Source organism: Maylandia zebra, linkage group LG17, assembly GCF_041146795.1.
Source record: "Maylandia zebra isolate NMK-2024a linkage group LG17, Mzebra_GT3a, whole genome shotgun sequence".
NCBI lineage: Eukaryota > Metazoa > Chordata > Actinopteri > Cichliformes > Cichlidae > Maylandia > Maylandia zebra.
The window spans coordinates 19269383-19278392 of record NC_135183.1 but is presented as its reverse complement, the minus strand read 5'-3'; positions in this window follow the sequence as shown (position 1 = coordinate 19278392).

Sequence of the window (9010 nt, the reverse complement as noted above, 5' to 3'; positions counted from 1 at the left end):
TGCACTCTATGTAATATTTTGTATTGAATTAATTGAAGACTGGGATTTCTAATTAGATGAAAGGTTTTTAAGCAAATCTGAGACCAGAGGTTTAGGTCTAAGTTAACAGATAAATCCGCTTCCCATTTTGCAATAGGAAGTGATATTGATTCATTCATCTGTTTTAGAAAGCATTCTGTATATTTTGGATAGTAATTTGGGGGTTTTAAGAGTAAGAAATTGAACCACACTTGGTGGTGTTTGTAGTTCAACTTGACCCGGTTTAAATTTCTTTTTTACTATGGATTTAATTTGTTGATATTCTAAAAATCTTTTCTTGTTGATCCCATATTGTGTAACTAGTCCGTCAAATGAAATAAATTCTGTTCCTTCTAGTATATGTTCTAAATATTTGATTCCTTTACCACTCCAATCTGAAAAGTTTATCATATTATTGTTTTGTAATATGTCAGGGTTGTTCCAGATAGGTGTACCTTTGCATGGGATTAATGAAGACGCCGTCAATTTTAGAAACTCCCACCATGCTGTCAGAGAGAAGCTGATGTTGATACTTTTAAAGCATTCATGTCATTGGATGTTTGAGCTGATAAATGGTAGGTCTGAGATCTCTAGATTATTGCAAAATGCTTGTTCTACATCTAGCCAAGGTTCATCTAAGAGGGTATGTTTTAGCCATCCTGAGATAAACTGAAACCTGTTGGCTAAGAACTAGTGCTGAAAGTTAGGTAGTTCTAATCCTCCTCTATCCTTGGTCTTGTAGTGTTTTTAAGCTTATACGTGGGGGTTTATTTTTCCAAAGGAATTTGGACATACATGAATCTAGAGATCTGAACCAATCTTGTGGCGGTTTAGTTGGGATCATTGAGAATAAATAATTTATTTTTGGTAAGACCATCATTTTCATAGCGGCAACCCTTCCCATGAGTGATATGGGTAGACATTTCCATCTAGCCAGATCATCTTCTACCTTCTTTAAAAGTGGGATATGGTTTAATTTAGTTAGATCTGCAAGCTTGGGAGAAACATTAATACCTAAATATTTTATATTTCCCGATTGCAGTGGTGTAGAAGAGGAATTATGGAGGGAGCAATTAATCGGTAGGACTGTAGATTTTGACCAGTTAATTGAGTAATCTGATATTTTTGCAAAAGAGTTTATCAATTCAATCACCCCAGAGATATTGGTTTGTGAATTTTGGAGAAAGAGTAACATATCATCCGCATAAAGGCTGATTTTATGTTCCATGTTCTTGCATTTTATGCCCTTAACACTTAAACCCCCACGGACTGCTTACTGAATTCTGTCTAATTGCTGCTGCTAGTGTTTCAATAAAAATTGCAAACAGTGAAGGGGAGAGTGGGCATCCCTGCCTGGTGCCCCTCAAGAGACACAAGCTGGAGGATGTCTGGTCATTTGTTCTGACACAAGCTGTTGGGGAATTATATAATATTTTTAACCAGTTGATGAAAGACGATCCAAAACCAAATTTGTGTAAAGTTGCAAATAGAAATTTCCAGTTAACTCTGTCAAATGCTTTTTCTGCATTTAAAGAGAATATTGTAGTTTCTAGGTTTTTACTGTATGAGTAGTCTATCAAATTAAGTAATCTGCGTGTATTTGTTGATGAGTGCCTACCTTTTATGAAACCAGTTTGGTCAGGATGAATTAAGAGGGGGGTTATTTTCTCCAGTCTCTTTGAGAGATCTTTGCAGATTATTTTAAGGTCTACATTTATAAGGGACATTGGACGATAGCTTGAGGGATATACAGGGTCTTTGCCTGGTTTTAGCAGGAGATTAATGTTTGCAGAATTCATATTTGATGGAAGTCTGCCCTTTTCTTTGATTTCCAACAACGTTCTGTAGAAAACTGGTGCTAGAATCGACCAGAATTCTTTGTAGAATTCTGCAGGAAAGACGTCTGGACCTGGAGCCTTATTATTGTGCATACTTATCAGGGCTTCCTGGAGTTCACCTGGTGTCAGTGGTGAATCCAGTGCCATTGCTTGAGTGTCTAATAATTTTGGAAGAGTTATGTTGTCCAAAAACTGATCAATTTCTTTTTTAGATGGGTTTATTTGTGGTGAATACAACGTTTTATAGAAATCCCTGAAAATGTTGTTTATTTGTATCGGTTCATATATTGTGTTCCCAGATAAATCTTGAACAGCACATACAGTGGGGCAAAAAAGTATTTAGTCAGCCACCGATTGTGCAAGTTCCCCCACTTAAAATGATGACAGAGGTCAGTAATTTGCACCAGAGGTACATTTCAACTGTGAGAGACAGAATGTGAAAAAAAAATCCATGAATCCAAATGGTAGGATTTGTAAAGAATTTATTCATAAATTAGGGTGGAAAATAAGTATTTGGTCACCTCAAACAAGGAAAATCTCTGGCCCTCACAGACCTGTAACGTCTTCTGTAAGAAGCTTTTCTGTCCCCTACTCGTTACCTGTATGAATGGCACCTGTTTGAACTCATCATCTGTATCAAAGACACCTGTCCACAGCCTCAAACAGTCAGACTCCAAACTCCGCCATGGCCAAGACCAAAGAGCTTTCGAAGGACACCAGGAAAAGTATTGTAGACCTGCACCAGACTGGGAAGAGTGAATCTACAATAGGCAAGCAGCTTGGTGTGAAAAAATCAACTGTGGGAGCAATCATCAGAAAATGGAAGACATACAAGACCACTGATAATCTCCCTCGATCTGGGGCTCCACGCAAGATCTCATCCCGTGGGGTCAAAATGATCATGAGAACGGTGAGCAAAGATCCCAGAACCACACGGGGGGACCTGGTGAATGACCTGCAGAGAGCTGGGACCAAAGTAACAAAGGTCACCATCAGTAACACACTACAACGGCAGGGAATCAAATCCCGCAGTGCCAGACGTGTTCCGCTGCTGAAGCCAGTGCATGTCCAGGCCCGTCTGAAGTTTGCCAGAGAGCACATGGATGATACAGCAGAGGATTGGGAGAATGTCATGTGGTCAGATGAAACCAAAGTAGAACTTTTTGGTATAAACTCAACTCGTCGTGTTTGGAGGAAGAAGAATACTGAGTTGCATCCCAAGAACACCATACCTACTGTGAAGCATGGGGGTGGAAACATCATGCTATGGGGCTGTTTTTCTGCCAAGGGGACAGGACGACTGATCCGTGTTAAGGACAGAATGAATGGGGCCATGTATCGTGAGATTTTGAGCCAAAACCTCCTTCCATCAGTGAGAACTTTGAAGATGAAATGAGGCTGGGTCTTCCAACATGACAATGATCCAAAACACACAGCCCGGGCAACAAATGAGTGGCTCCGTAAGAAGCATTTGAAAGTCCTGGAGTGGCCTAGCCAGTCTCCAGACCTCAACCCCATAGAAAATCTGTGGCGGGAGTTGAAAGTCCGTGTTGCTCGGCGACAGCCCCAAAACATCACTGCTCTCGAGAAGATCTGCATGGAGGAATGGGCCAAAATACCAGCTACTGTGTGTGCAAACCTGGTAAAGACCTATAGTAAACGTTTGACCTCTGTTATTGCCAACAAAGGTTATGTTACAAAGTATTGAGTTGTATTTTTGTTATTGTCCAAATACTTATTTTCCACCCTGATTTACGAATAAATTCTTTACAAATCCTACCATGTGGATTCATGGATTTTTCTTTCACATTCTTTCTCTCACAGTTGAAGTGTACCTCTGGTGCAAATTACTGACCTCTGTCATCATTTTAAGTGGGGGAACTTGCACAATCGGTGGCTGACTAAATACTTTTTTGCCCCACTGTATAGTTGTTTTTTCTTTATTTATTTTTAGCTGGTTTGCTAGAAATTGACCGGATTTATTACCATGTTCATAATTTTGTAAGCGTAGTCTCTGTACTAAGAATTTTGTTTTTTTTAATTAATTATCTCATTTAATTCTAGTTTTGCTTTGCGTATTTTGTTCAATGTTTCCTGATCTTGGTGGGACGCGTAGGCTTCTTCTAGTGATTTGATGTTTTTTTCTAATTCCTGAATATTTTTGTTTTCTTTTTACTTTTTATGTGATGAGAAAGAAATTATTTTACCTCTCATCACAGCTTTCCCTGCTTCCCATAGAACAGAAGCTGATGTTTCGGGAGTGTCATTAAAGTCTAAATATGAAGTCCACTCTTTTTTAAAATATTTAATAAAGTCTTCATCTTTAAGTAGTGATATATTAAATCTCCAGTTTTTTCTTGGTGTAGTCTTATTCTTGTGCATTAGTGTTAAAGATACAGGACCATGATCGCTGACAGCTATAGGGTGAATCTCAGTGTCTGAAATGTCGCTCAGCAGTGAGCTGCCGACCAAAAAATAATCCAGACGAGAGTAGGAGTGATGGACATGTGAGAAAAAAGTATATTCCTTACTGGTGGGGTGAAGGGAGCGCCATGCATCGCAAAGACCAAAGTTGCTCATATACTGTTTGATTATATTTGTGGACTGCCAATTACGCTGAGTTCCCGCTGTATTGAGCCTATCCATGTCTTCATTTAGTCCAAGGTTGAGATCGCCTCCAAGAACAAGTGTGCCATCTAAGTGTTCAGAGAGTGCACTGAAAAAACCGTGAAAGAATGAGGGATCATCAACATTTGGACCATATACACTTGCAATACATAGCTTTTTATCAAGTATAGATAGTTTAATGATTAAGAATCTGCCCTCTGGATCTATAACTGTATCGAGTACTGTGAAATCAATATTTTTATGTATTAAAATTGCTACTCCCCTTTGTCTAGAATTATAACAAGCTGAGAACACATTAGGAAACTCAGGTGTTTTAAGTTCATTCTAACCTCTAAGAGGTCTGTGGGTCTCTTGTAATAGGACAACATCTGCCTGTAGTTTTTTGAGTTGGTTAAATATTTTTAACCTCTTTTCTCTGGAGCCAGCTCCATTTATATTCCATGTAATGAACCTCAGTGTACCCATAGATGTTTGTGTATAATTAGGGATGTATGCTGTGTGCGTCGCTTAGACAGGTGGAGAGAATATGTCACTTGTTCATAAATAAGGAGAAGGAGAGAGAGAAAAAATGTGTGGCGAGATGCTCCCTGAGTCTGACTATGTGTATGCATATTTACTAATATGAGTAGGCTTGGCTTAAGCGTGTGTATCCTAAACGACTGTGTGCGCTGTCTGACTGAAGTAAATGTGCTGCTGTTGAGCGCATGGTGCGTATGTGTCGAAATAAAGGATGTTTGTGGATGAGTGTCTAAGCAGGGGCCCGTTCTTCGTACCTCGCTAAGTAGGTTAGCCGAATTAGATTGTTGACGATTTCGCGTGATCCTGGATCAGTCGGTTCCCCGAAGCTCATCCGGGACTTGCTGTCATAGCAACAGAGCCGTAAGCGTAAACCTGCTCGGGAGCAGGTTCACTTTATGTAAACAGGATTAGATCGCGGCCACGCAGGTATGTCCGCCCATTGCGGAAGGTGCAAGATTGATAAGGAGAGTCCTCAGAATTCAGCGTATATTGTGGGATAGACAGGATCCTTTAGCTCAGCGCGACAGTGTGCTCATAGAGAGATATCGATTTTCCCGTGAGGGTATTATTTACTTAACCAACTTGTTGACGAGGGGGTGCAGGACCACCACCTGTCTTTTTTTCCTCTGCCCTTTTCTTGGTTGCTGTTATGAACAAACTAACAGAGTATTACAGGCCAGTATTACCTTGCCAAGAGACGCAAAGCAATCTAAGAGATAAATATTACCATTCTGTAGAATACTCCTGTATTCCACTTTTACTTGTTCCCATGTTCTTGTGGGTCCTGTTGTGGCTCTAATGTGAAAGGGGATATAATATAACATATTATAATATAATATAATGCCATATGATATTGGACAATATAGTGTCATATGATAGATCTACCCTACCGCCTACTGGTGTTGGCCAGAGGGGCCGATGGCGCGATATGGCAGCCTGGCTACAACCGTAGCTGCCTCCACCAGTGTGTGAATGTGGGAGTGAATGAATAGTGGTATCGTAAAGCGCTTTGGGTGCCTTGGAAAGCGCTATATAAATCCAATCCATTATTATTATTATTATTAAATTACCTACGAGTTTGATTTGTCAGCAACTTTCTGCCAGCCCTCTCTCCTTGCTTTTGCAGCCTTTGCAGTGTTCTCTTGCGTTTTAATTAAACTCTGAAACTCCTGAAATCCCTCACTCAAGAGTTCTTGCTCTGCTGCCGGAAAATACCGAGCACGCCCCTTCGACATTTTCGCCGACCAATCAGCGGGTTGCCGATCAATGTTTCTACTATCGATGCGTAGCCCCTTTTACGACGCCCAGTGATGTCACATTCCTGCGTCCAGCTGTAGTAATCGTCAACAGCAAGTGTGTTCGGGGAACCGGATTAGCGAGCTCACGGTTAGCGCGATGATTTGATCTTGGATGTGTCATTTGATCTTGGATGTAGTAAGCGACGTACGAAGAACGGGCCCCAGGTGATTGAGGCAGTGAAAGGAATAAAGAAAGAAACCAAGGACAGGGGTGAGCAGCATAAAACCAAGACGGGGAAAAGAGAGGAAAAAAAAAACACGAGAAGAAAAAAAACAAAAACAAAACGTAAACATTCCAATTAAATCACTGACGGAGAGTCAGTGATTTAATTCTCTGTTCAGCATCCTGATGAACAGAGAAGACACAAGATAAGCGAGAATAACTATGAAAAACCATGAGAACTTGGCAGCCTAACACCAACACAGGTTCGCTGAAGCTCTAGCGAGGACTCGTTGAGTGGACTGGTCCTAAATACTGGCAGTCAAATTACCGACAGGTGAGGACAGACAGCTGAATGGAGCAGCTCCGCCCAGATGTGGAAACTCCAGCTCTATGAAAAAATACAGTCACTCACCTGGATCATGACAATACAGGCTCAAATATATACACAAATCCCCATTAATTGATTAAATGTTCCTTAGCAAGTTGAAGCTAAACCACACAATTTTTGTATTCATCAACAAGCTTCTGGGAAAATTCTGGCTGGATATCTGACCACTCCTCTTAGTAGCATGGTCAGAGTTAATTTTAGTTGGATGGCTTCCTGACTTATGAAGAAAATCAACACATTTTCAGTACACCTGAACTGGGAGGTTTGAAAAGGAAGCTTACTGGTCTAGGTTGTTAAAAAAAACACCCTAACTAGTTTCCTCTTATCTGAGGGTGAGTGTTTGGGTCTTCTTCCACACCTTGGTAAAGTGACACATTTTAATAACTTGTAATTGCATTTAGTTGTTTGAACTGGCAATCTTGAAATCTGCATGACTCCCAAGAGACCTTGTCACCTTATGTAAATACTCCTTAGATCTTCACATAGATCCTTAGACTTTCCCATTTTTCTGAGTATTGCTCAATCCACCCATATGGAAAAAGATATATATAAATCTTATAAAGTTTGTATCTGTCTTGTGTGAAACTTGTATGAAAAGCATATAACAGTGAAAACAGATATAAGAGCCCTTGAAAAATTATATAATGAAACTTGTATGTTTTGGATACTTACTAAAACAATGTATGAAAGTAATGAGAAAGTGGCCACTTTCATGAGTAAATTATGTAATCCTTATATGATTTACTCATGAAAGTGGCCACTTTCATATAAGTTTTCACTATTTCTTTTCCATATGGGCAATGAGTGCTGTCAAACAAACAATTTGTATGCATGCAAAGACTTTCAACTTTCTGAGGACACTGGTCAACACAGTGCTTTCACTATGATTAATTTTTTAAAAATATATTTATTAATTTTTTGCTAACATGGCTGTGATCTTTTTCGTTTAGATTTCTCTAGATCCAACTTCCTAACAGCACAGATTCCCCTCTGTTTTGGCTTCAGGCTGCATCAAAAGCTATTTACATAAAAAACTTGCAATATTCACAACCATTGCTCTTCTGATTCTAAATCAGACAACTACCTAATGAATAATGCAAACTTCCTTATGCTGCATCTTTGCCACTAGCCCTTTGAGGTACACACCAAGAAAAAAGCAATGGGAATTTTTTTTTGTTTGCATTTCTTATTGATTTGGGTGAGTAATAACCACAATCAATTTTTTTTTCAATAGGCCTTGTAGTTTTTAAAATATTGATCTCTACCAAACGGTTGAGATGTCACTTAATGGTAAAAGTATGAAATGTCATGCAAATACAATACAATAAGTACATTAGATAATACAGTTGAAAAAATCAAATAAAGTGCCAAATTATAATTAAATTAATAACAAAAACTATCCAGGATACAGTTTATTTCTAGTAGCATGCCAGTGAACATTGCTGTTTTCATTCCATCAAAGGAAAGTATTATATCAAACAACATAATACACAGTTTTTTCATCTGCAAATGTGAAAAATGTGCTATAGCACAAAATACTCACATTCAGGCCACTTCTGATTGAATGCTACTGTGCAAAATCATTTTTGTTTTTAAAAAAATAAAATAAAAACAGTGCAAATCAAGCACATCTGCTTGTGGTTTTGGTCATTGGGGTGTTAGGGTGTAGCATTTATTCTGTGGTCTTGGAGAGCTGAATCATGGTTGTCCAACTGTAGATGCTGTCTTGTTAACTTGGTTCAGACACAGCCAGGTGGAAACCTTTTGAGAGCCATCGGTTTCTGGTCCAGTAGGGCACAGTCCCTCTTGTAGACCAGGTATTAAAGTCAAGGATGTATCCGAACAGTGGATATTCCATCTCCTTAACTTGTAACTTATTACAGGGATGAGTGATGGGCATGGAATGGTGATCTTTGCATTGGACTCTTTGCTCCATCGTTTGACCAATGAAAGAGGCATGAACCCACAGGCATTGTTTAAAAGGTTGACACATTTCTTGCCAAACCATTTTATTGCAATCAGACCTTCATCAGACGTGTAATAACAGGCTCCATGGCCCTTCTTCATCAGGTCTTTGTATGCCATCAGGGGAGCTCCACCGGTGCAGTTTGGTCATACAGTACCAATGCACCTGACACCCAAGGAGGTGTGCAAGTTC